This window comes from Mus caroli, unplaced genomic scaffold (assembly GCF_978045245.1).
Source record: "Mus caroli unplaced genomic scaffold, Mus_caroli_1 scaffold_6, whole genome shotgun sequence".
NCBI lineage: Eukaryota > Metazoa > Chordata > Mammalia > Rodentia > Muridae > Mus > Mus caroli.
In genome coordinates, this window is record NW_028227261.1 from 102,499,717 (window position 1) to 102,526,566 (window position 26,850).

The 26,850-nt window shown below is 38.8% G+C and overlaps 1 pseudogene; it reads right to left on the minus strand.

Annotated features, from left to right (window-relative positions):
* Positions 1-5: 5 nt before the first annotated feature.
* On the minus strand, positions 6-26,850 carry LOC110293304 (large ribosomal subunit protein eL13 pseudogene; annotated as a pseudogene).

The window sequence follows — 26,850 nt, forward strand, 5'->3', positions numbered from 1 at the left end:
GCACATTACTTCTTTTTTTCAACGTCTTGCTCTGCAGCTTCCTTCACCCTTTTTGCTTGGATGCCAAAGAGCCAGGCATTGGCATGGGCCATTCGGAGACTGGCAAAAGCTTAATGTTCTTCTTTTCTTCTGTGATAACTCTGGCCTTTTCCTTTTTGTACACATTCCAGATGGGCATCACAGGTCCTGTCAGCTTGGTGGCCAGCTTAAGTTCTTCAGCAGAACTGTCTCCTTTCTTCGAAGCAGAAGGCTTCCTGTGGAAAAGTATGAGTTTGGAGCAGTACTCCTTCAGGTGCTGCACGTTGGCCTACAGTGATTCAGTGGATTTGTTTCGCTTCCTTGGGTTCACAGAGATGCCGATGGTGCAAGCCTTTTTCTTGTGGATACCAGCCACCCTGAATTCCTCCAGGATGAAGCCCCTGCCAGCCCGGATCTTGGTGTGGTATCTAACTGTAGGGCATCTCACAATGGGCCTGATGGGGCCAGACGCGTGTCGAGGGGTTTCGCCTGCCCGGCCTTGCACATGCGGATCTTGCTAGCCGGCTGGTTGAACCAAGTGTCCACTCGCTGCTGCCAATTCTTGTGGAAGTGGGGCTTCAGGATCCTGCCATTCCGGCTGGGCGCCGTGGCTGCCTCCTATACAGGAGAACGGCCGAGCAGAAAGCCTATTTTGTTATTTTAAAGTAACTTTATTTTTAGCTTCAAAAAACATGGAGATAATGGTGATGAGCTAGCTATTGTTATGTATGAAGCTTTCAATTATAAGGTACTAAAAATACCAACTATTTATTTTCAGTTTTAAAGACAATGTTTAAAGCAAATGTGTGTGTGTGTGTGTGTGTTTTATAAATCTTGCATCTGAGGAACACTTTTCATCTGGATGACACTGCACCAAAGCAAATTGTTATCATCTTTGCATCCCTTAATAGCATTGAGGCCTAATGGTGTTAAAGATGGAGAGATTTGAGAGTTTATAGCCTCAGGTTGTTAGGTTGTTAGAAATGATGAAGGCTACACTAGGATCTTAATATTTAGAAAAAAAAGTGATGTTACAGAAAAAGGAGAAAAGGATTATTTTGGTATTTGAAAGCAACTAGTTCCTTATCAATTATTAATTCACATAAGAAAAACAGCTATGATGGCACAGGTCAGATACTTGTACATAGGCTATAAATATAGATGAATAATTCATTTTTCTATTAATTTTGAATTTATAGGCCAACTGGTAAGTCTCCGTTTTTTTCCTCTTTGATGAGGTTATGCCTGGGACAAAACACTGCACTGCCAGTAGTGTGGGAGGAGAGTACTAGTAAGAAAATAAAATTCATTCCCTTATATTATCATATTTGAGTTGTGTCTCATTTGTAGATTTTTATGAGGTTTTGAAGAAGTTACTAGTATTTATTGCCATAATATTTTTATTATTCAGTGCTTGTGATTCCAGGCACTGAACACGGGACATGGGCACACTAGCAAAGCCTTACCCTTTCTCAGCTCCATTCACAGCTTCATGCCATTCATTCACCTGGGGATGTGTCTGTCTTAGACTGCTAGTCATTGGAAAGGTTTTGGCAAATAATATTTTCCCCACTGTGTTTGTATTGTCAAGTTCTTTTTTAAAAAAAAATTCTTCTCTCATGTAATACACCCTGATCAGGCTTCCCAGGAATATCAACCAAATACAGCATAACAAGATGCAATATCATCAGACACAAACCCTCATATCAATGTTGGGCAAGGCAACCTAGGAAGAAGAAAAGGGCTCCAAGAGCAGACAAGAGTCAGAGACACCCTCCATTGTTAGGAGTCCCACAAAACCTACAGGCTACTCAACCATAAGGTATATGTACAGGACCTATCATAGACTAATGTAGGCTTTGATACTGTCTCTGTGAGGTCCTATGAACCCTACTTAGTTGGTTCCATGGGCTGTTTACTCCTGATCTCAAGCCCCCTGACTCATACAATCTTTTCTATCCTTTTTCTATGGGGTTCCCTGAGCTCCTCTTATTTTTTGGTTTGAGTCTCTGCACCTTCTCACATTATCTGCTGGAGGATGCCTCTCTGATGATGACTGTACTGGGCATTGATCTATAGGTATAACAGGATATCATTAGGAATAATGATATGGTTCTGGGAGACAGAAGACACGAGTACTGTAAGAAGCATTTATTTTCCGGATATTCTATTTGCACTGTTTGTTTTTTTAATCTGTGCTAGTTAGCTTCCTGTTGTCAGGCTCTTCTTTTAGTGTTTTTCCTCTGACATTCCTTAGTTAAAATTCTAGCATGTTTTACTGTAACTCTCAATTTTCCACCTAAGTCATCCAACAAACCTGATGATCAAAAGTTGACATTTATTCAAGGGCATCCTATACTGATGCTTATAAGATAAATATCCAAACTTGAGAATCTGGGAGGATCCCATTCTGATGAAAAGATTATTCATGTAACACATTTATTGAAAAGTTGCTTTAATCAAATAGTATGAAGAGGTCAAGAGATTTGGTGCTGACTCTCATCCACTGGGTGTATACTTGTGTTGATAATAGAAATGAATCCATTATCCACACTCAGCCTGCCTGAGGCAGATCCCATTACTTGTGAAGAACTGCCTAACAATAAATAAATACATTTTCCTTGCTATAGCTCAGTGTTCAAGTATATCATTTTGACATAAAACAGAGGTGACAAAACTGGTTCAAAAATGACAAGATTTTGAAATCAAAATTGTTGGCCCCATATTCATGGTCATGCTGTAGAGGGAAGAGCATTCTTCTAGCAATGTAAAGCATACATACAGTAAACTAGGAGAGCACTATGTGGGGCTGTTTAGGTTTTGTTTTCCTTGCTCGAAAGTGCAAATGGGTATCTGGGAAGCAAATGTTTCTTTCTTTTTTTTTTTTTAACAATTGATATTTATTAGATAATAATAATGCATAGAAAGTACAAGAAAACAGTTTAAACATTTTCCCAAAGATAAATGAGAAGATAAATCTTCTTCACACACACTATACATATAATCATACACATTAAAAAATGGAACTGGTTACAAAAATGAATTTTGTGATACTCTTTGAATTTTCTTCTTTTTTTTTGATTTTTAATATTTTTATTACATATTTTCCTCAATTACATTTCCAATGCTATCCCAAAAGTCCCCCATAGCGCCCCCCACTTCCCTACCCACCCATTCCCATTCTTTTGGCCCTGGCATTCCCCTAGATTGGGGCATATAAAGTTTGCAAGTCCAATGGGCCTCTCTTTCCATTGATGGCCGACTAGGCCATCTTTCGATACATATGCAGCTAGAGACAAGAGCTCCGGGGTTCTGGTTAGTACATCATGTTGTTCCAACTATAGGGTTGCAGATCCCTTTAGCTCCTTGGGTACTTTCTCTAGCTTCTCCATTGGGAGCCCTGTGATACATCCAATAGCTGACTGTGAACATCCACTCCTGTGTTTGCTAGGCCCCGGCATCGTCTCACAAGAGACAGCTATATTTGGGTCCTTTCAGCAAAATCTTGCTAGTGTATGCAATGGTGTCAGCGTTTAGAAGCTGATTATGGGATGGATCCCTGGATACGGCAGTCTCTAAATGGTCCATCCTTTCATCACAGCTCCGAACTTTGTCTCTGTAACTCCTTCCCTGGGTGTTTTGTTCCCAATTCTAAGAAGGTGCACAGTGTCCACACTTTGGTCTTCATTCTTCTTGAGTTTCATGCGTTTAGCAAATTGTATCTTATATCTTGGGTATCCTAAGTTTTGGGCTAATATCCACTTATCAGTGAATACATATTGTGTGAGTTCTTTTGTGATTGTGTTATTTCACTCAAGATGATGCCCTCCAGGTCCATCCATTTGGCTAGGAATTTCATAAATTCATTCTTTTTAATAGCTGAGTAGTACTCCATTGTGTAAATGTACCATAATTTCTGTATCCATTCCTCTGTTGAGGGACATCTGGGTTCTTTCCAGCTTCTGGCTATTATAAATAGGGCTGCTATGAACATAGTGGAGCATGTGTCCTATTTACCGGTCGGGACATCTTCTGGATATATGCCCAGGAGAGGTATTGCTGGATCCTCCGGTAGTACTATGTCCAATTTTCTGAGGAACCGCCAGACTGATTTCCAGAGTGGTTGTACAAGCTTGCAATCCCACCAACAATGGAGGAGTGTTCCTCAATCTCCACATCCTCGCCAGCATCTGCTGTCACCTGAATTTTTGATCTTAGCCATTCTGACTGGTGTGAGGTGGAATCTCAGGGTTGTTTTGATTTGCATTTCCCTGATGATTAAGGATGTTGAACATTTTTTCAGGTGTTTCTCTGCCATTAGGTATTCCTCAGGTGAGAATTCTTTGTTCAGTTCTGAGCCCCATTTTTTAATGGGGTTATTTGACTTTCTAGAGTCCACCTTCTTGAATTCTTTATATATATTGGATATTAGTCCCTTATCTGATTTAGGATAGGTGAAGATCCTTTCAATCTGTTGGTGGTTTTTTTGTCTTATTGATGGTGTCTTTAGCCTTGCAGAAGCTTTGTAGTTTCATGAGGTCCCACTTGTCAATTCTCGATCTTACAGCACAAGCCATTACTGTTCTATTCAGGAATTTTTCCCCTGTGCCCATATCTTCAAGGCTTTTCCCCACTTTCTCCTCTATAAGTTTCAGTGTCTCTGGTATTATATGAAGTTCCTTGATCCACTTAGACTTGACCTTAGTACAAGGAGATAGGAATGGATCGATTCACATTCTTCTACATATTAACAACCAGTTGTGCCAGCACCATTTGTTGAAAATGCTGTCTTTTTTCCACTGGATGTTTTTAGCTCCCTTGTCAAAGATCAAGTGACCATAGGTGTGTGGGTTCATTTCTGGGTCTTCAATTCTATTCCATTGGTCTATTTGTCTGTCACTATACCAGTACCATGCAGTTTTTATCACAATTGCTCTGTAGTAGAGCTTTAGGTCCGGCATGGTGATTCCACCAGAGGTTCTTTTATCCTTGAGAAGAGTTTTTGCTATCCTAGGTTTTTTGTTATTCCAGATGAATTTGCAGATTGCACTTTCTAATTCGTTGAAGAATTGATTTGGAATTTTGATGGGGATTGCATTGAATCTGTAGATTGCTTTTGGCAAGATAGCCATTTTTACAATGTTGATCCTGCCAATCCATGAGCATGGGAGATCTTTCCATCTTCTGAGATCTTCTATAATTTCTTTCTTCAGAGACTTGAAGTTTTTATTATACAGATCTTTCACTTCCTTAGTTAGAGTCACGCCAAGATATTTTATATTATTTGTGACTATTGAGAAGGGTGTTGTTTCCCTAATTTCTTTCTCAGCCTGTTTATTCTTTGTGTAGAGAAAGGCCATTGATTTGTTTGAGTTAATTTTATATCCAGCTACTTCACCGAAGCTGTTTATCAGGCTTAGGAGTTCTCTGGTGGAATTTTTAGGGTCACTTATATATACTATCATATCATCTGCAAAGAGTGATATTTTGACTTCATCTTTTCCAATTTGTATCCCTTTGATCTCCTTTGGTTGTCGAATTGCTCTGGCTAGGACTTCAAGTACAATGTTGAATAGGTATGGAGAAAGTGGACAGCCTTGTCTAGTCCCTGATTTTAGAGGGATTGCTTCAAGCTTCTCACCATTTACTTTGATGTTGGCTACTGGTTTGCTGTAGATTGCTTTTATCATGTTTAGGTATGGGCCTTGAATTCCTGATCTTTCCAAGACTTTTATCATGAATGGGTGTTGGATCTTGTCAAATGCTTTTTCCGCATCTAATGAGATGACCATGTGGTTTTTGTCTTTGAGTTTGTTTATATACTGGATTACGTTGATGGATTTCCGTATATTGAACCATCCCTGCATCCCTGGGATGAAACCTACTTGGTCAGGATGGATGATTGTTTTGATGTGTTCTTGGATTCGGTTAGCAAGAACTTTATTGAGGATTTTTGCATCAATATTCATAAGGGATATTGGTCTGAAGTTTTCTATCTTTGTTGGGTCTTTTTGTGGTTTAGGTATCAGAGTAATTGTGGCTTCATAGAATGAGTTGGGTAGAGTACCTTCTGTTTCTATTTTGTGGAATAGTTTGTGAAGAACTGGGATTAGATCTTCTTTGAAGGTCTGATAGAACTCTGCACTAAACCCATCTGGTCCTGGGCTTTTTTTAGTTGGGAGACTATTAATGACTGCTTCTATTTCTTTGGGGGATATAGGGCTGTTTAGATCATTAACCTGATCTTGATTCAACTTTGGTACCTGGTATCTGTCTAGGAACTTCTCCATTTCATCCAGGTTCTCCAGTTTTGTTGAGTATAGCCTTTGGTAGAAGGATCTGATGGTGTTTTGGATGTCTTCAGGATCTGTTGTTATGTCTCCTTTTTCATTTCTGATTTTGTTAATTAGGATGCTTTCCCTGTGCCCTCTAGTGAGTCTGGCTAAGGGTTTATCTATCTTGTTGATTTTCTCAAAGAACCAGCTCCTTGATTGGTTGAATCTTTGAATAGTTTTTCTTGTTTCCACTTGGTTGATTTCACCCCTGAGTTTGATTATTTCCTGCCGTCTACTCCTCTTGGGTGAATTTGCTTCCTTTTGTTCTAGTGCTTTTAGGTGTGTTGTCAAGCTGCTAATGTGTGCTCTCTCTAGTTTCCTTTTGGAGGCACTCAGAGCTATGAGTTTTCCTCTTAGAAATGCTTTCATTGCATCCCATAAGTTTGGGTATGTTGTGGCTTCATTTTCATTGAACTCTAAAAAGTCCTTAATTTCTTTCTTTATTCCTTCCTTGACCAAGGTATCATTGAGAAGAGTGTTGTTCAGTTTCCACGTGAAGGTTGGCTTTCTATTATTTATTTTGTTATTGAAGATCAGCCTTAGTCCATGGTGATCTGATAGGATGCATGGGACAATTTCAATATTTTTGTATCTGTTGAGGCCTGTTTTGTGACCAATTATGTGGTCAATTTTGGAGAAGGTACCATGAGGTGCTGAGAAGAAGGTATATCCTTTTGTTTTAGGATAGAATGTTCTGTAGATATCTGCCAGATCCATTTGATTCATAATTTCTCTTAGTTTCTCTGTGTCCCTGTTTAGTTTCTGTTTCCATGATCTGTCCATTGGTGAAAGTGGTGTGTTGAAGTCTCCCACTATTATTGTATGAGGTGCAATGTGTGCTTTGAGATTTACTAAAGTTTCTTTAATGAATGTGGCTGCCTTTGTATTTGGAGCATAGATATTCAGGAATGATAGTTCCTCTTGGAGGATTTTACCTTTGATGAGTATGAAGTGTCCCTCCCTGTCTTTTTTAATGACTTTGGGTTGGAAGTCAATCTTATCAGATATTAGAATGGCTACTCCAGCTTGTTTCTTCATGCCATTTGCTTGGAAAATTGTTTTCCAGCCTTTCATTCTGAGGTAGTGTCTATCCTTTTCTCTGAGATGAGTTTCCTGTAAGCAGCAAAATGTTGGGTCTTGTTTGTGTAGCCATTTTGTTAGTCTATGTCTTTTTATCGGGGAGTTGAGTCCATTGATATTAAGAGATATTAAGGAAAAGTAATTATTGTTTCCTGTTATTTTTGTTGTTAAAGTTGGCATTTTGTTCTTGTGGCTGTCTTCTTTTAGGTTTGTTGAGGGATTACCTTCTTGTTGTTTCTAGGGCGTGGTTCCTGTCCTTGTATTGTTTTTTTTTTCTGTTATTATCCTTTGAAGGGCTGGATTCGTGGAGAGATAATGTGTGAATTTGGTTTTGTCGTGGAATACTTTGGTTTCTCCATCTATGTTAATTGAGAGTTTGGCTGGGTATAGTAGCCTGGGCTGGAATTTGTGTTCTTTTAGTGTCTGTATAACATCCGTCCAGGATCTTCTGGCTTTCATAGTCTCTGGTGAAAAATCTGGTGTAATTCTGATAGGCTTGCCTTTATATGTTACTTGGCCTTTTTCTCTTACTGCTTTTAGTATTCTATCTTTATTTAGAGCATTTGTTGTTCTGATTATTATGTGTCGGGAGGTAATTCTTTTCTGGTTCAGTCTATTTGGAGTTCTGTAGGCTTCTTGTATGTTCATGGGCATCTCTTTCTTTAGATTTGGGAGGTTTTCTTCTATAATTTTGTTGAAGATGTTTGCTGGTCCTTTGAGTTGAAAATCTTCATTCTCATCCACTCCTATTATCCGTAGGCTTGGTCTTCTCATTGTGTCCTGTATTTCTTGGATGTTTTGAGTTAGGATCTTTTTGCGTTTTACATTTTCCTTGATTGTTGTGCCGATGTTCTCTATGGAATCTTCTGCACTTGAGATTCTCTCTTCCATCTCTTGTATTCTGTTGCTGATGCTCGTATCTATGGTTCCAGATTTCTTTCCTAGGGTTTCTATCTCCAGTGTTGCCTCATTTTGGGTTTTCTTTATTGTGTCTACTTCCCTTTTTAGGTCTAGTATGGTTTTGTTCATTTCCATCATCTGTTTGGATGTGTTTTCCTGTTTTTCTGTAAGGACTTCTACCTGTTTGATTATGTTATCCTGTTTTTCTTTAAGGATTTGTAACTCTTTAGCAGTGTTCTCCTGCAATTCTTTAAGGGATTTTTGTGCTTCCTCTTTAATGTCTTCTACCTGTTTAGCAGTGTTCTGTATTTCTTTAAGTGTGTTATTAAAGTCCTTCTTGAAGCCCTCTACCATCATCAGGAGATATGCTTTTAGATCCGTGTCTAGCTTTTCCGGTGTGTTGGGGTGCCCTGGACTGGGCGAAGTGGGGGTGCTGGGTTCTGATGATGGTGAGTGGTCTTGGTTTCTGTTAGTAAGATTATTACGTTTACCTTTCGCCATCTGGTAATCTCTGGGGTTAGTTGTTATCGTTGTCACTGTTTAAAGATTGGAGCAGAAGCTGTGTTCCACTCACCAGCAGTCTCAAAATCCTGCGGCGGGGGTCGTGGGTAGCTGATGGTACCCCGTTGCTGGTCCAGCCGGAAGAGGCCTGTGGTCCTACTCAGGCCGGTTTTCTGCTTCCCTAACTAATGCAGTCTCTGGTCCCGCGCGCAATTGGATTGGAGCAGAAGCTGTGTTCCACTCACCAGAAGTCTTAAGATCCTGTGGTGGGTGTTGTGGGTAGCTGGTGAGTGTCAGCCGACCCTGCGCCCTAGCTACCCAGGTGCTTTTCTGACTGGAAGAGGTTTGTGGCCCTATGTAGGCCGGATTTCTGCCTCCCCAACCAAAGCAGTCTCAGGTCCCGCGTGATTGGACTGGAGCAGAAGCTGTGTTCCACTCACCAGCAGTCCCAAAATCCTGCGGCGGGGGTTGTGGGTAGCTGGAGGGTGTCAGCTGACCCTGCGCCCCAGCTGCCCCGGTGCTTTATGACCGGAAGAGGCTTGTGGCCCTATGTAGGCCGGATTTCTCTCTCCCCAACCAGAGCAGTCTCAGGTCCCGCGTGATTGGACTGGAGCAGAAGCTGTGTTCCACTCACCAGCAGTCCCAAAATCCTGCGGCGGGGGTTGTGGGTAGCTGGCGGGTGTCAGGCAACCCTGTGCTCCAGCTACCCTGGCGCTGATCCGGCTGGATGAGGCCTGTGGCCCTACTCAGGCCGGTTTCTGCTTCCCTAACTAATGCAGTCTCAGGTCCCGCGTGCAATTGGATTGTAGCAGAAGCTGTGCTCCACTCACCAGAAGTCTTAAGATCCTGTGGCGGGTGTTGTGGGTAGCTGGCAAGTGTCCGCAAATGTTTCTTATAGAATTCAAGTATTCTGTCTCTGAGGAAACAAGGCTCATTTGCTGGACAGACGACACTGTTAGAGACACAATAGTAATTATGGACAATGCTATTTATTCTGAGATAAATAGTAGAGTATAAATAGTAATTAAATCCTTTAGTGAAAGAATCAAAAGCATAAGTTTAATTGTTTCATATGTATATATACTTCAGAGGAATTACACCTTCAAAAAATTCAAGAATTTTCTTCCTATCTGTGTGAAGTGTGGGTAATTCCCAGCTGTTCAAAAATTAAATGGAGTTAAGATATAATAAATGATTGCTTTTTCCCTAGATGCAAGTCTGTTCGCTTCCTATGTTGAAGAAGGTAAAGATGGCATTTTAAGAAGTGTTTAGTTAAGGTTAATTACACCTTAATTTCTTTTCACCTCGGATCCTTGAGGAAAATTCAGTGCAGATATTCAATGTAGATGGAGTCAGAAAAAGTCTTTCCCATTTAGATGAGATAAGTGTTATTTCATCAAAAGAACACAGAAAGGAAGATATCTACCATAAAAGTAGAGAATATGAGAATATCTGGTAGTATCAGAGGTCCATTCTTGGTGGAGTTCATTTTTTTAATTTAAAATAAATTCTTCTCCCGTACAATCTCAATGACATTTTCCTGTTCCCCAATTCCTCACAAACCCCACAGACACCTCCACTCTCTTTCAGACTCACATTCCCCCTCCCCCATTTCCCTTCAAAAAGGTACAGGTCTCCAAGTGACAACACAGGAACAACAAAATAAGATACAACATGGCAAGGCAAAGGCTTCATATTGAGAATAGATTGGGCAACCCAATAGCAGGAAAAGGGTCCCAAGAGCAAGCCACAGAGTCAAAAACACATTGGCTTCCACCTTTAGAAGTCCCATAAAATCACCAAGATAACAACTACAGCCTATATGCACAGGACCTGGTGTGGACCTATGTAGGCCTCTATTTGAGTTTCAGTCTCTGTGAGCTCATGTGAGTCCTGATTGGTTCATTCAGTGGGCCATCTTCTCCTGGTATCCACTATTCCCTCTGACTCCTGCAATATTTCTTCCCTCTTTTCTGAGAGATTAGTTGAGCTCTGGGGGGAAGGACTCAAAGGAGACCTGTGATTTAGACTCTTCACATAGTGTCTGGCTGTGGGTCTCTGCACTGGCTCCCAATTTGCTGCTAACAGAATCCTTTCTGATGATAATTGGACAAGGCACCAATCTATGAATTTAGCAGAATATCTTTAGGAATAATTTTATTAATTTTTTTAAGACCAGTTGTGTTTGACCCTGCCCTTGGTCTCTGGGCTATCTAATCTCTTGTTTCTGTCCATCCCGGCAGTATAAGGTATGGGTTCTCTGTCTAGGCATTGGACTCAAGTTAAACCACACACTCATTGGACAGTCACATGAATTCTGTGCTTCCATCATCCTACCACATTTTTCAGGCAGTGAAAATTATAGCCATAAGGTTTTGTGACTAGGTTGGTGTCCAGAGTTTAGAATGCAGGGGGAAGGTTCCATGCAGGTACCAGCTCTCTACTCTCAATGAGCTGTGTGGATGTTGTCCTCAGCAATGAGTCTGTTCTGTCAGTTTTCTGGGAAAGTGACCCTCTGCCTAGTATCAGTCTGGGTTGTTTGGGGATCTTCATGGGACCCCCTTAGCCAGCAACTTGAGCAAATGCAACCCTGCCCCACCACTGGAAGCCTTGCCTGGCTAAAAATGTTCAGACTCTGCATGTGCCAATACTGAGAGCACTCACTAGGGTCATCCTCACAGATTAGTTTCCACTTTTCTAGCTTTCCACCCCCCCCAACAACGGTCCCCCAATTCCAGCTGGCTCTCCCACATTTTCTTGCTCCACCCTTCCCCCCCACTGATCTGTCATGTTCCTGACCACACTTGATTAGTTCGTCCACAAAATCTATTATATTTCCCCTTCCAGGGAGATATCCATGCTTACTCTTTAGAGCCCTCTTCTTAACCTAATCTCTCTGGGTCTGTGTACTGGAGCTTGATTATCATTTACTTGAGTCTGGGTTACCTCACTCAGGATAATTTCTTCTAGTAGCATCCCTTTGTTTACAGATTTCATGATGCCATTTTTAAAATGTCTGAATAATACTGGTGTAAATGTATTACAGTTTCTCCATCCATTCTTCTAGGTTGTTTCCAGTTTGGGTTCCCGTGATTAGTGCCAAGATGAACAAAGTTTAACAAGTGTCCTAGTGATAGGACAGAGAGTTCTTTGGGTAAATGCCCAAGAATGGTATTGCTGGGTCTTTAAGTAGATCAATTCTCAATTTCCTGAGGAACAGCCATATTTTATTTCCACAGTGGCTTGACAAAATTGCACTCCCACCAGCAATGGGGACGTGTTTACTTTGCTCCACACCCTCACCAGCATGAGCTGTCACTTGTGGTTTTGATCTTAGCCATTCTGACAGGTGTAAAATGGAATCTCAAAGTAGTTTTGATTTGTATTTCCCCGATGGCTAAGGATGTTGATCATTTTTTTTTAAGTGTTTCTCAGTCATTTACAATTTCTTTCTTGAGAATTCTCTGTATAGATCTGTTCTTCACGTTTTAACTGAATTAGGTTTTTTGATATCTAGTTTCCTGAGTTCTCTATACATTTCGGCATTAGTCCTCTATTACATGTGGAGCTAGTAAAAAATCTTCTTCTATTCCATAGTCTGCCAATTTGTCTGATTGACTATACCCTTTGCCTTAAAGAAGCTTTTCAGTTTCTTCAGGTCTCATTTATTGTTGATTTTAGCCCCTACACTATTGGTGTTCTGTTCAGGGAAGCTGTTTCCTGTGCTATGGTATTCAAGGTTATACCCCATTTTGTTTTCTATCAGATTTAGTGTTTCTGGCTTTATGTTGAAGTCTTTGATCCACTTGGACTTGAGTTTTGTGTGAGGTGATAGATATGGATTTATTTGCATTTTTCTACATACTGACATCCAGTTTGACCACCACCATTTGTTAAAGGTGCTTTCTTTTATCTAGTGTGTATTTCTGGCTTCTTTAGAAAACAATAAGTTGTTCATAGGTTTTGGATTTATGTCTGGATCTTCAATTTGATTCCATTGATCAATGTTTCTGCTTTTATGCCAGAACTCATTACCAGAACTCATGCATTACCCAGAACTCGTAAAGAAAGCTGATCATGATAGTTTGCTGTTTGTAATCCCAGTTCTGAGAAGCAGAGACAGGGGTATGTCTGAGCTTTCTGGGTAGCCAGTTTGGCCTGCTTAGCAAATTCTAGATTGGTAAGAGAGCCTGGTTTTTGTTGTTGTTGTTTTGTTTGTTTTGTTTTGTTTTTTTTTAAAGTGGATATATTCCTATCAGTAATCATGGTTGACTTTTTACACGTGCAGACATATTTAAGTAAGTACAAGTAGACCTACAGACACATGAGCACGAATACACACAAAGAAATGTGGATGATCCTGAGGTAATAATAAACCAACTCAGTCTGAGGAAATAATAATTCTATACCTACATATTTATGATAACAGAACACTCAGCATCCAATGCTGAGTTTATATTCATGCCTTGTAAGAGAGCCTGGCTTTTTAGCTGAAGCTTAAACTAAGTAAAGAGCTGAGTAAAATTGTTTATGACTCTTCCTTACAATTCATATTTTCATTTTCTCATCCTCATTTTCTATAATTTATACCTTTAAAGTGAGAAAAACAGAGTCAGTGTCTCAGGAAACAGAAATGTTAGGAGTTTACAGAGTTGAACCTTTGGGATGAAATGGATCAAATCAACCCCAAAATTTACTTTCTTCTTATAATAAGTGAGGGAAAGCTGGTCAGCATACAGTGGGTATGTACATATTTATTCCTTAATAAGTGTCTTAGAGATACTCCAAGGGTTTCTCCTTGTATGTGTCATAGAAGCATTTTAAACATACTGATATAGGGACTGGATGGCTTAATGGTTAAGAACAATGGCTGCTCTTCCAGAGGACTTGGGCTTGATTTGCATCAGCCACAGGACTGCTCATAACTGGTATTCTAGTCCTAGTGATCCAACCCATTCTTCTGGCCGTTGTTGGCCCCAGGCAATCACATGGTACGCAGACATACATGCAAAGAAAACAACCACTCAAAATAATTTGCTAAAAAATGACATTTAAACACATATGTTACACACACACACACACACATACACACACATACACACACACACATACACACACACACAAACTTTGACTTGTCTAGTTACATGCCTGAGGGTTCCTTTGATCAGATATAGCATTGGAGCACCAGGTGAGGTTGGGAATCTAAGTTTCACTGAATTTTAATTTTCTGAGGGAAAGACTTTAAAGGGTAAGGACAGAAAGGGTAGCAGCTGTTTAAAGATTCAAAATCAAAAAGTTTTCATATTATGCGACATGGGCTGAGTTTGTAAAGGGGACAGAATTTTACCAAAAAGAGAGTACTTCTTGTTTCTTCCTCCTTCTTCTGAACAGATCAAGGTTTTGTTGGTCTTGCACATACAAGGATTCAAAAATTGAGAGCTTCTCTTTAAGTCACATAGAATAGTATGGGGTTGGGCAACTAGCCTTTATCTTGAGTGAGAAAAAAAATCAGTATGATGATTTTCAAAGGCTGACAAGTCATATATTCTTCAGAAAATGAAAAAAAAAACAGATATTTTAAAATAATTTCTTAAATTTTTGAAATCAGTTGAAATTTCAATGATCTTAAGAAATTATTATCTTCAAATAAGACTAAACAGATAATGTCTATTACAATGTTTCAACATTTTTCTCTATTATTGGTAAGTTTTGAAAAGTTTCAGCTTTAAACACATCATAAGTAATATAATGTTTTTAGCATTATTTTCAAAGTTTGGAAATGTCTCCTGAGTTTCAGATAATGGTTCAAAGCCCTTACTCTTCTTTTACTACTACAGAGAAGTGTTTACAAACAATCACATACTGAAGTTCAACGGATTTCCGCCGATGAATAAAACGCCATAACGTCTGTTCATAATTGTGTCAGACAAATTCACCAAATTATTCACAATAAGTGAAGACTTGCATTTTTGAATTCAACTTTGCTGTAAACTTGGTCCTTAGTTCATAATTTTGCACAAATATTGGTTGGAAAAAGTTTTCTCTCTATAAACTCAATTCTGGTTCTAATATTTCATTTTTCTCTACTCATATGTAATATTTAATGGGTGTGATAAGACATACTTATATTGTGGTATTTTCTGGTCCTGAATCTTCACATTACAAATTGACTCAATTAGCATGATGGAAATTAGAAATATTTTAGTACTTTACTATACTTTTCAGTATCACTAAAAGCTTAATTATAAACAGTTGTGGCTTTGGCTGTGGCTGTGTCACAAACACACATTCATGTCCATATTACATACATATATACATACCTCAATAAATATATATTTATACTTTTAATTAAACTTCTTTGTATCTAGGATCCAAAATTGTACCGGTTATTTTGGTGGCAGAAATTTTGTAGGAGAAATGACATTTGAAACAAATTGTTTTCCTGTATCTAGAATGCCTTACTTTTGTAAACTTTACAAAACCTGTATCACCTTGTGAATGTAGTTTTAGGTTCTCACTAATGGCTTGGCATTGGACCCCTTCATCTGTGTGGAACTGAGGCTTAAAGTTGATTAGCTTTTGTCAAATAAACTCCTATGTCTTAAAATCATATTGCAGGCAAGGGAAAGTTAAGAAAGTCTGATGCTATATATCCCTCGGGTAACTTGTACATCAAGGACAAAGGCACACCTCCAGTCTTTAAATATAAATCCCACTCTGCTGTGAAGGATGTGAGACACAAAAGAGGCATTTAGTATGATGGCAGCAATAATGAAAACTGTTAATGAAACACTGAGAATGGAAATCTACAACTGGTCCCAACTATATAGCTATGTGAGATCATTAAATGTTTCTTAAATCAATTTAGCTCATTTAGAACTTCACTCATTTTCACCGCAGCCTCTTTTCAAAAAACATAAAGCCCTTTCAAAATGATTTATTCTATTACTAAATAATATAAGTATCAGCTTACACTTTATGTGGTCCTCTTTCACCCTCCTTTTAGAAGGCTATTTAATCAATGCTTCTTAATCCCTTAGAGAAAGTAACTTTTAAAATGACTTCACTAATTGTTTAATATGATGACTTATACAGTCCTCATGAATACCTTTCTTTGTAGTCCCACTTTACTGATATGTAACTTGCCTTGGAAAGTATTGCCAATCCCTAAGCTATTGTATAATCCTGACATTCAATTTTTTTTTTTTTTAGAATTGGCAAAAAAATAATTATCAGATTAAAAGTTAGGCAGGATCAAATACAGTTCATTAATCATTCTATTCTACCTTAAATCACATCTCACTTCATATCAAAGGAAATCCACACTAATCATCGCCTGCAACGAGGACTCCATTTCTTTCTTTATTTCCTTTATTGCTTTTCATCAAGATCCTATTGTGTGCCAATTACTGTGGCAAGCAGACACAGACCCTGCTGGGTTTTCAGATCCTTGTGAGCAGAGTTATTTTATTTCACTACCAAGTCATTACTGAGTCCATGCTCAGGCCTTGTGATTAAATAGTTATGTGTGTTGTTGAGTCATAAAGTTGGTTTGTAGATGATGTTGTTTTCAGAATAAACCGGGAAGAGAGACTGTATTTGTTTAGTAAAATACCATGCTGTGAAGTTGTGACAGAAAGCTGGAGCGGGGAAGAAGACAAATAGATAAATTACACCTGTGCATGAGTATAAAAAAAAATTGAGTAGTGTGCTCAAACTAGGGAGGACAAACAAATCAAGAGTGCACATCCAATAACAAAGAGGATGGACCTAAAACATAGAAAAGGGATGACAGAGTGATCATGGAGGCAGTGGGAATTGTCCAAATATTTTGCAGAATTGATTATTTACTTTATTTTTGTTATTTTAAAATTATATGCTTGTGCCTATGTATGGTTAGGGGCATGTGAGTTCAAGTAAGTTAAGAAGCCATAGGCTTCATATCCCTTTGAGCTGGAGTGATAGATGCTTGTGTGCCTCCTGACATGGGTACTGGGAACTGAACTCAGATCCTTTGAAAGAGTAGGATTTGCTCTTAACCACTGAACCATCTCGCCACCCCCATGAAAAATCATTATACAAAACACTCATGTGTTGGTATTTGAAGGAAAGATATATAATATTGCGTATCCCCAATTGGTAAAGTGGCTACAATGACTTGATAGTGCATTTTGGATGATAAGGTATAAAATCATTGCCTATTAAGAGGGAATCTGTTGAATACATAATAGCTGGAATACTTTGGAATAGAGAAATTTGGGATTTTTAACTTTTTATATGTTCAAATACTTGTATAGACATAAATTATTTCCAGTTGAGACTCAAGCATAAATCAAGATTCATATAGATTTCATATACTCTGTGTGTATACATTTTGAGTATGTACACTGTGACTAGGTGTGTCCGTGTGTCCGTGTGTGTGCATGTATGTGAACATGTGTGTGTGTGGTAGTTGGGCTAAAGGTTGATGATCCGTGACCTCTTCTATTGCTTCCAGTCTTACTTTTTGAGACAGCATCTTTCATTGAACCCAGCACTCAGCGACAGGTTATACTGGCTGCCCACCGAGCTGCAGGAATCAATCTGTCTTTATTCTTACTACCAGCCCTAGGCTTATGTGTGTGCTACACTGCCTGACTTTTATGTAGGTGTTGCAAATCCTACCTCAGGTCTTCATGGTTATTCAACAGGCACCTAATCAACTCTGCCATTCCCAGATTTCATATATACCCTTTTTTAAATTTATATCTTATTTTATTTCATTTAGGTTTATCATTTTATTTTATGTGTATTTACGTTTTGCACAAACTATTATAACTCACTACTGGTGCCTTTGAAAGTCAGAAGAGTGTGTTGGACCTCCTGGAACTGTAATTACACACAGCTGTTAATTGTGATGGAGATGCTAGGAACCTGGGTTCTGTGGAAGAGTAGTCAGTGCTTTTAACTGCTGAGGTAGCTATCCACCCTCAACCTCTTTTTGTTTAACAACAGAAGTGATACACACCTCAGTCTGTATTTTCTTTTAGTAGCATGTTTTTAAGATTTCCCTTTGGGGAGAGCATTCAGAAACCAAGATGTTAAATATGAAGAAGAAATCTTTAGAGACATGCCTGTAGTTGTCAGCCTTCAATATGAAGGTGAAGTTCCTGTTATTTCTATTTCTTAGTTTTTGATTATTTTCCTGAAAAGGTATTGGATGGACCTCTCACAATACATTTTTGTAATTTGACTCAATTTGCACATTTCTTTTCAGGGTTGGCCTGTTTTATATCAACGATTCATTCACAAAAAGACACAGTGACAGATTATTTTCGCTTGTCCATCCATCTACTCTGGAGCTACAGACAGATCTATATTCCACTTTCTGTTCCAGCAAATGAAATAAAGATATAGTGGAAATGGCATAAGTGGAGAATGTTACAGGAAATCTATAATGTAGATAAAACTTCAAAGTTTAGCAGAAAAAAAAACCCAGCCAATTGCAAGTTTTTATATTATTATATTTTCTCTGGCAAAACATAACCCATTTATTCCAAAAATAGGTCAAACTTCAAGTAAATGAAACAAAGCAGAAAGTTTTATTAAACTTTGTCTAAGTTTCTAGATTTAAGAAATTCTTTTGGTTTTGTTCTATGTGATTATGAGACATGCTATGGAACTTTACATATTCCTAATATTTGTTAGGTTTTAAAATCACACTATTTTGGTTTATTTTATTTTATTTTATTTGTGTGTGTGTGTACAAAGTCAAGTTCATTCTTCACAGCTTATCTTCCCGAACTGCTCCTGAAAAGCATCCCTGGCTCTATCATATTCTGTGCTTCTGGGTAGCCAAACTGGCAACTCAGCTGTTAGGAATTATGTAGAAATTTCAGAAAATTTTTTATGGAAGCCAAAAACCTTGTAAGACCAACTGATCCTAAGTTGAGAAAGAATGAAGGCACAGGTATGTGCTGTGGCTAGGTGTGGATGGGAAAAAATAGTATACAGTTGAGCATAGAACACACCTTGCATGGATCATTATTGATACTTATAATGGGGAGAATAAAAAAGTCAGAATGAAAACACTGAAGGAAAAAAGTAGTTAGAATGTAAGAGCCCGGTTTTTAGAAGTCATAGCACTAGAGCTTCAATAACCTATAGAAAAGCCAGGACATTTGAAAGCCCAGATTTCTCACATTAGTGTGCTCTATCTGCCTGAGGATGTTGGGGCTGGTTCAGAGCCACTACGGTCAGAGTACAAATAGCACCCTCTGACATTAGCACAAAGAGAACCCAACCCTTCCTCTTTTCTCAAATGAAAGTGACAACTACTCTATTTCAATTATCTTAAGCAAAAGAAGGAAGACATCTACACTGCCTTAGCGTAGAGTTAAGTAACGGAAGAGGAAGCAGAAATGAAGCTGGATAACGGATGCCAACTCTACAGAAGAAAGTAGTGAAGCCAAGTCTCTCTCTAGGACTCCTCTCTCTTCCCCTTTCTATAGCTTAACTTCATTCTCTCGTGCATCCTCCACATGGTTTTAGCAAACTCCAAGTTGCTAAAACTCCAAGTCCTGATCACTTATTTCTCAGGGAAAACGAACGAACAAACAAACAAATGTAACACAGCCTTGCCTATCTCAGTGTCACATCACAAAATCCTTTTGGAAAGTTAACTTGAAATAGGAATCCAGTATTATGTGATTCATGCTAATGGAAGGTTGGTCAGTATGATTTTAAAAAATGGGTGATTTTTATTTTCTATTATGGCACATCTCCTAAATGATTTTATGGTTTCCTCTTCATAAGGGAGAGTGGCAGAGTAACATTGAAGGTCATTATGGGAAAACATCTGGTCAATAGGATAAAATCTTTGGCATCCAGTTGAGTGAGATCAGAGAGCTGGCTAAGGGATCCATCCGTAGGAAGAGAGGATCATCTTAAATCATGACAAGAGATCAATGGGACTGTTAACTCTTTAATGAGCTCACGAACAGTTCTTTCCCAGAATTCCCATCCCCTTATACAGTTATACAGTGCCACAACTACCCTGCTCCATCTTCTTTCTCAAGACACTCCTTTTCTTCTCCCTGTCTCCTTGATGATGACTTTCTCTAATACTTAGGACCTCCATACTCTTTCTCTAGAAATCTCCTTGTCCCATGGCTTCCTGCTGCTGTGTGTCTGTCCTCCATCCTGGCTTCATTTAAACAGCACAGCCTTTTCCAGTCTCCTCAGCACATCTGCTGAGATTTATACCTTGCCTGACCTCTTTTATCCCTGACTCCAATAAAATTGTTCTCAAGATTTTTTTTTTTAATCAACCATCTTATAATTCATGTTCAGTGCTAGTGTATACTTGCTTATTTACTTATGTGCTCACCCATTTTTGTACACTGGACACAGCATTCCAAAGGAAAATGAGTATACATAAGAGCATACAACTAAACGAAGCACATAACCAACTGTACTATTGTTGGCACCAGTGCAGATATTCTTAATCTTTATAACCACCTGTCTTAAAAGCTAGAAGTTTTGTTGACACTGGCATTAGATGTCAAAATTCGTGTTTTTAAAATTGTTGACAGGGCAAAGAATCACACAAACTTCAGTGGAAGAGAAGAAAGAAAACACATATCATTTTAGTAAACTGGCATGGGCTAGCTAGTTGTTGTCAGGAGACAGTCTTCATATCTACGTAGATGGAATTTCAACAGTGGAATTACTTCCTTCAGTTTGGGATTTGAGAATGTCTGGAGGCATTTTCTTAATTGTTAATTGATATAGGAGGGCGAGTCCACTGGGTGCAGGGGATATCTATCTCTGGGTGGTTAGGCCTAATCTGTAGCCAGAGAAAGCAAGACTAAGCAGAATTCCTTTCTGGCCTCTGCTTTAGTTTCTGCCTCCAGGTTTCTGGCCTGATTCCCTCTGATGGCTTATGTTCTGTGATTCTTGAGATAAAATAAAGCCTTTTCTCTTCAAGTTGCTTTTGATCATGGCATGTATCACAACAAGATTAACTAACCAAAATATGGAGTTTCATAGAACTACACGTTCTTGTTAAATCCCTAAAGAGAAAGATGGTGAGGGCTTCTTTCGGTTCTGTGGATTTCCACTTATGTAGAATGTTATGGACCAGGAAACATGGAGCTGTGTTGCTACGTGCTCTGTAAGATGGGAACCTAGCACTGTGCACAGAGGCTCGATTAGAGGAATATAGTGTTGAATTGTGTTATGGGGGACATGTACCTTGAAAATTTATGACATATTCACCAACTGCACACATCTTTTATTTGTATTTTTATGTTCACTTTTGAGATGATAATTTCCTGTCAGTATTTCCCTCTTCCCTTTCCTCCCTTCAAACCCTCCCATATACCCCTTCCCACTCTGTTTCAGATTCATAGCTTCTATTTTCCCACTAATTGCTACTATATGCACATATGTATTTGTATGCATAAGTGTATTCCTAAGTATAAACTTTTTGAATTTATATAACATTATGTGTATATTTGTCAGTGGACAAACAATGGGTGTGTTCTTGAGGAGGGTCACTTATCTCTCTCCTAGATTTATTCAATTGCTTGTACATTTTTGCTTGGAGTTGAGGCCCCATGGACTTTTTCATGTTTATTGGTTCCTCTTTATTCAGCTCATGTAGTCAGTCATTTTGGTGAGACTTGACAGGTGTAAATTCTGGTGTTACTAAAGGACTCATTCTCACATCAAAGTCCTTAATTCTCCAGTCTTTGTGTACCCTCTTCTGCAGTGTTCCCCAAGTCTTAGGTTTCAGAGTGTTTTGTGAATACATCCATTCGAACTGACTCCAATCCTGCATTTTTTTTTTTTTTTTTTGATTTTTCGAGACAGGGTCTCTCTTTGCAGTCCTGGCTGTCCTGGAACTCACTCTGTAGACCAGGCTGGCTTCGAACTCAGAAACCCACCTACCTCTGCCTCCTGCCTCCCAAGTGCTGGGATTAGAGATGTGCTCCACCACCGCCCAGTCCCAAAATCTGCATTTTGACTGGTAGGACTGGTAGTGGTTTTGGTAGTGCTCTCTCTCTCTCTCTCTCTCTCTCTCTCTCTCTCTCTCTCTCCTCTCTGTTGCAAAAAGAAGAGTCCTTGATGAAGCTGAAGACTACATTTATTTGTGGATATAAGGACACATGTTTTTAGATTGTTTTTAAGGCTTATACTAGTTTAGTAAATTGGTGGTTGTAGATTTTCCTCAAATAACCATGATTTCTGCCGCACTGAATAGTTAGCTAGGTTTCCAATACCAGACATGGTATCCTCTTGTTGAGTGGGTATTATGTCCATTTAGAAAGCTATGGTTACTTCCAAGATATAAATGACACTACTGTACTGTAAGGTTAGTGTATCATGCTGGTTATTGATGTGATTCCTAGCCTGTAAGATAATTGGCTCTCTTCTTTTTTTGAGGAAGTTGTTTTGAGGTTTCATGGAACTTTCTGTTATAATGGAAACTAGTCTTCAGGGAGGGAGTTATCAGGTGACTTTTCCACCAACCTAATAAATTGAATTAAGCTAAAATTATAGTAAAAAAAAAAAAAGGTTTATTGTGGCAGCTCGATCTAGAGATGGCATTCCAAAATGTTTTGCACCAGCTTTTCCAAGCACAGGATTCTCATCAGAAGAGAAGGGCAGAGAATTCTTGGCCCAGGCCATCTTGCTATTGTCCCTAAACCCCCAGGCTAACAGCTGGAGTTCCAGCTCCAGAATCTTTGGGTGCTATTTCTGAACTGCATGGTGTCTTCATCAATACAGATTTGCTTTCCACTTCTTGGGGTGGGTAGTAACCAAGGCAAAAGCAATAGGTTCTATGTTTTGGGAGTCTGTTGGACAGCTCTGGCCAACAACTCAAAAAAGGGTTTCTCATGTCTGATATTGAGTTTTTTGTAAGGTGATCTTTGTTAGATGCTCTTGTAGTGAGCACAATCAGTCTAGATGAGTAAAGTTCATTAAAATTGTATATATGTTCTGATTACATTTAAAATACCCTCATTATTCAGCTGTGAATGTTTTGAGTTCATCCAAAATGGGCACGCAGAACAATAGTGGAATAGAGAGACAAGGATTTATTTATGTGAACCAGTATGTTAAGACATTTCCAGCGATGGAATTTTTCTACTTCTTCCCAGGAAGATCCTTGAATCCTCCCTTAAGCCTGCCTCATTACTTAGCCTCTTTGGGTCTGTTTTGTAGCATGATTATCTTTTACTTTACGGCTAATATCCACTTATAAGTGAGTACATACCATGTTTGTCTTATTGGGTCTGGGTTACTTCACTAAGGATGAATTTTCTAGTTCCATCCATTTGCCTACAAATTTCATGATGCCATTTCTTTTTAAAAACACTTGAGAAATACTCTATTGTACCACACTTAAAAAAAAAAATCCATTCCTTGTTTGAGGGACATCATCTAGGTTGTTTCCAGTTTCTGTTTATTATGAATAAAGCTGCTATTAACATGGCTGAACTAATGTTCTTGTGGTAGAATGGAATGTCTTTTGTGTATATTCTCAGGGGAGTATGGCTGGGTCTTTAGGAGTTTGAAACTGCAATACTGACTTCAAAAGCAGTTGGACAATATTTCACTCCCACCAGCAATGGAAGAGTATTCCACTTGTTCAACACCTTCACCAGCATGAGCTGTCACCTGTGGTTTTGATCTTAGCCATTTAAACAGGTGTAAGATGTATTGGGATAGTCTTTTTGTGTACTATGCAAAGGTTGTCTTTTATTATTCAAATGTTGATATTTGTACTGCCACAGAATTGAGTATAGGCCAGAGTATTGCTATTTTTATTAGATTATGACTTGTCTGAGTATTTTGTGAGCATTTTCCTCCATCATCTTTTGATTGATATAATAAAGAGCTGAAGACCTGTAGCAGGACAGAACAGAAATGGCAGGACTTCCAGGCAGAGATAGGAACTCTAGAAAAGAATAAGGTGTGGAGTTGGGGTGGGAAGGATTCAACAGCCATATATGGAGAAAAGTGCACTTACCAGGATGTAATGAGAGGTAGTGGGCCACGTAGCAAAGATGGATTAATATAGAGGAGGTTAATTAAGTTATACGAAATAGTTGGGAAATAGCCTAAGCTAAGGTCCAAGCTATAATAATTTTCTGTGTCATTTTTGGGATCTGGTGGATTGAGACAGACTGATGTTAAAGGTGGAAATCTCAAATTTGTTTTACTTTGCATTTCCCTGATACCTAAGGACATTGAACATTTATTTCAGAAATGTTAACATTTATTTGTCATTTGTGATTCTTCTGTTGAGAGTTCTGTTTTTAGAACTGTATGTAGTTTGTTGATGTCTAGTTTCTTGAGTTCTTTATATATTTTGGATATTAGTCCTCTGCCGAATGTGGAATTGGTGAAGATCTTTTCTCATTCTATGGGCTGCCATTTTGTCCTATTGATGGTGTTCTTTGCCTTCAGAAACTTCTCAATTTCAGGAGGTCATATTTATTCATTGTTGATCTTTGCGCCTGAGCTATTGGTATTCTGTTTAAGAAGTTGTCTCCTGAGCCAATTTGTTCAAGGCTATCACACTTTTTCTTCTATCATCTTTACTGTAACTGGTTTTATGTTGAGATATTTGATGAACTTGGATTTGAGTTCTGTGCTGGTTGACAGATATGGATCTCTTCGCACATTTCTACAAAACCAACATTAGGTTAGATCAGCACCATTTGTTGAAGATGCTTTCTTCTTTTTTTTTTCTTCTATTGTATATTTTTGGCTTCTGTATAAAAAATCAGGTGTCCAAAGGAGTGTGGATTTACAACTTGTTTTTTTTTTTATTCCATTCCATTGACCAATCTGTTTGTGTTTATGTCAGTACTATACAGTTTTTTTTTTTTTATTAATGTAGGTCTGTGGTACAGCTTAAAACGAAGGATGCTGATACTTCCAGAACTTCTTTTATTGTACAGGATTACCTTAACTATTATGTTTGTGTTTGTATGTATTTTTTCCATATGTAGTTGAGAATTGTTCTTTTAGTCTGTGAAGTATTGTGTTGGAATTTTGATGGGCATTGCACTAAATCTGTAGATTGCCTTTAAAAAGATAGCGATTTTATTATGGTGATGTTACTAATCAGTGAGTATGGAAGATGTTTCCATCTTCTGGTATAAATTTCAATTTTCTTCTTCAAAGATATGAAAGTGTTATCATACAGATCTTTCACTTGCATGTTTAGAGTGACCCCAAAGGGACAGGAATGGAGGTATTAGGTTGTGGTGGTGGAGGGAGAGGATACTGGGAGTGATGAGTGGAATTGGGGGGCATTTTGAGAAACTCAGTGCAATGGAAACTCCATGGGATCAATGAAGGTGACACTAGTGAAGGCACCTAGTAATTAGGGACACAAAGCCTGAACCAGCATCCTCTGTAACAAGGTAAGGCTTCAAGTGGAGGGATCAGGACACCAACCCATCCTCATGCCTGCAGATTGTGTTGGGACTGGAGTCTATCATATCATCATCAGAGAGACTTCACCCAGCAACTGATGGGAGCAGATTCAGAGTCCTATACCCAAATATTAGGCTGAACTTGGGGAGTCCTGAGGAGAGAGAAGGATTCGAGGAGCCAGGGTGTCAAGGACACCATAGGAACATGGCCCACAGAATCAACTGACTGGGACACAGAGATAAGAGAACTCCTATAGTTCTGACCTAGGTCCTCCACATATATTTTATGGTTGTGTAGCTTGATATTCTTGTGGGATTCCTAATAGTGGGAGCAGAAGCTATCTCTGACTCTTTTCCTTGCATTTAGGACCTTTCTTCACCTAATGGGTTGCTTCATCCAGCTTTGAAGTGAGAATATGTGCCTAGTCTTAATGCAGCATGTTAGGTTGATGACATATTTGGTTGATGTCCCTGGGAGGTCTACTTATTTCAGATGGGAGATAAAGGGGGTATGGTTCTTGAGAAAAGGGGAAGTAGGGGAAAGATACTAAAGGGAGAGAAGGAAGGGAAATGCAATTGGGATGTAATATATGAGAGAATAAAACAGAAAAAAAATTTCTCATGCATAAGTCTAGTAGAATCTGAGACTGAATTTTAAGATGTTATATCCAAGAATCTAACTTACCGTGACCACTGAAAGCTTCCCTGAGAATTGGTCAGCATTTCTGAAAGTAATGTATAGAAAGTCATCAAAAAGAGAGAAGGGTACAAGGTAATATTACCTGGGCGTTAATGGGATAAACCTGTGCAGAATTTTCCTTTACAAATTGAAGCAAACTGAAAAGAAGAGAGATTGAAACTATACACCAGAAATGATCTCGAAGGTTAGACATTAAATATAAGTTGTTTGTTAGTAGAGCCATTTTAGATCAATGTGGTAAAGAACAAATTTGGCTAGCCTGGTGGATTCTGGTTCTCCATAGATGATATAGCTAAACCATACAAGACTGTGGAAAGGGAGGTTAAAACCAGGCTATGTTGCACAGCTCTGAGGATTAGTCTTGAAACTTTGGTGGAAGATAGTCTCTAGGCAAGTATGAGTACCATTTGAACAATGTATAACAGACAGATACAGATACAGAGAAAAAGAGGAGACTGTTAACGAACCTTTTGAGTTGAAAGGAATGTGACATTTGATGCTGTACTCTCCTTACATTTTTCAGAGCTTAGCTGGAACAAATTACAGCATTGCTCGGTATCCACTTTGTTTGATTAAATTTCAGAGCTGGGATAATATCTAGTTTTGCAAAGATATTTGAGTACGCTATTTGGAAAAAAAAAAAGGAGTTTTGATCAATGGCTTTTACTCAGTGGGGCTCTGAAAGCTGAGATTTTACTTCCCCCCCAGGAGTAACAGGTTGCTCGATGAATAGTGCAGTGCTGTCCTGGAAGCACATGACCACGGCACTGAGAAATATAAAGGGCCCTTTGTGGCCATCTCCCATTGGCATGGTGCAAGTGCTGTGCTCAATCACACTGTCAGAACAATGACAGCCAGGAGAAGGGGCCCATAAAGCCAT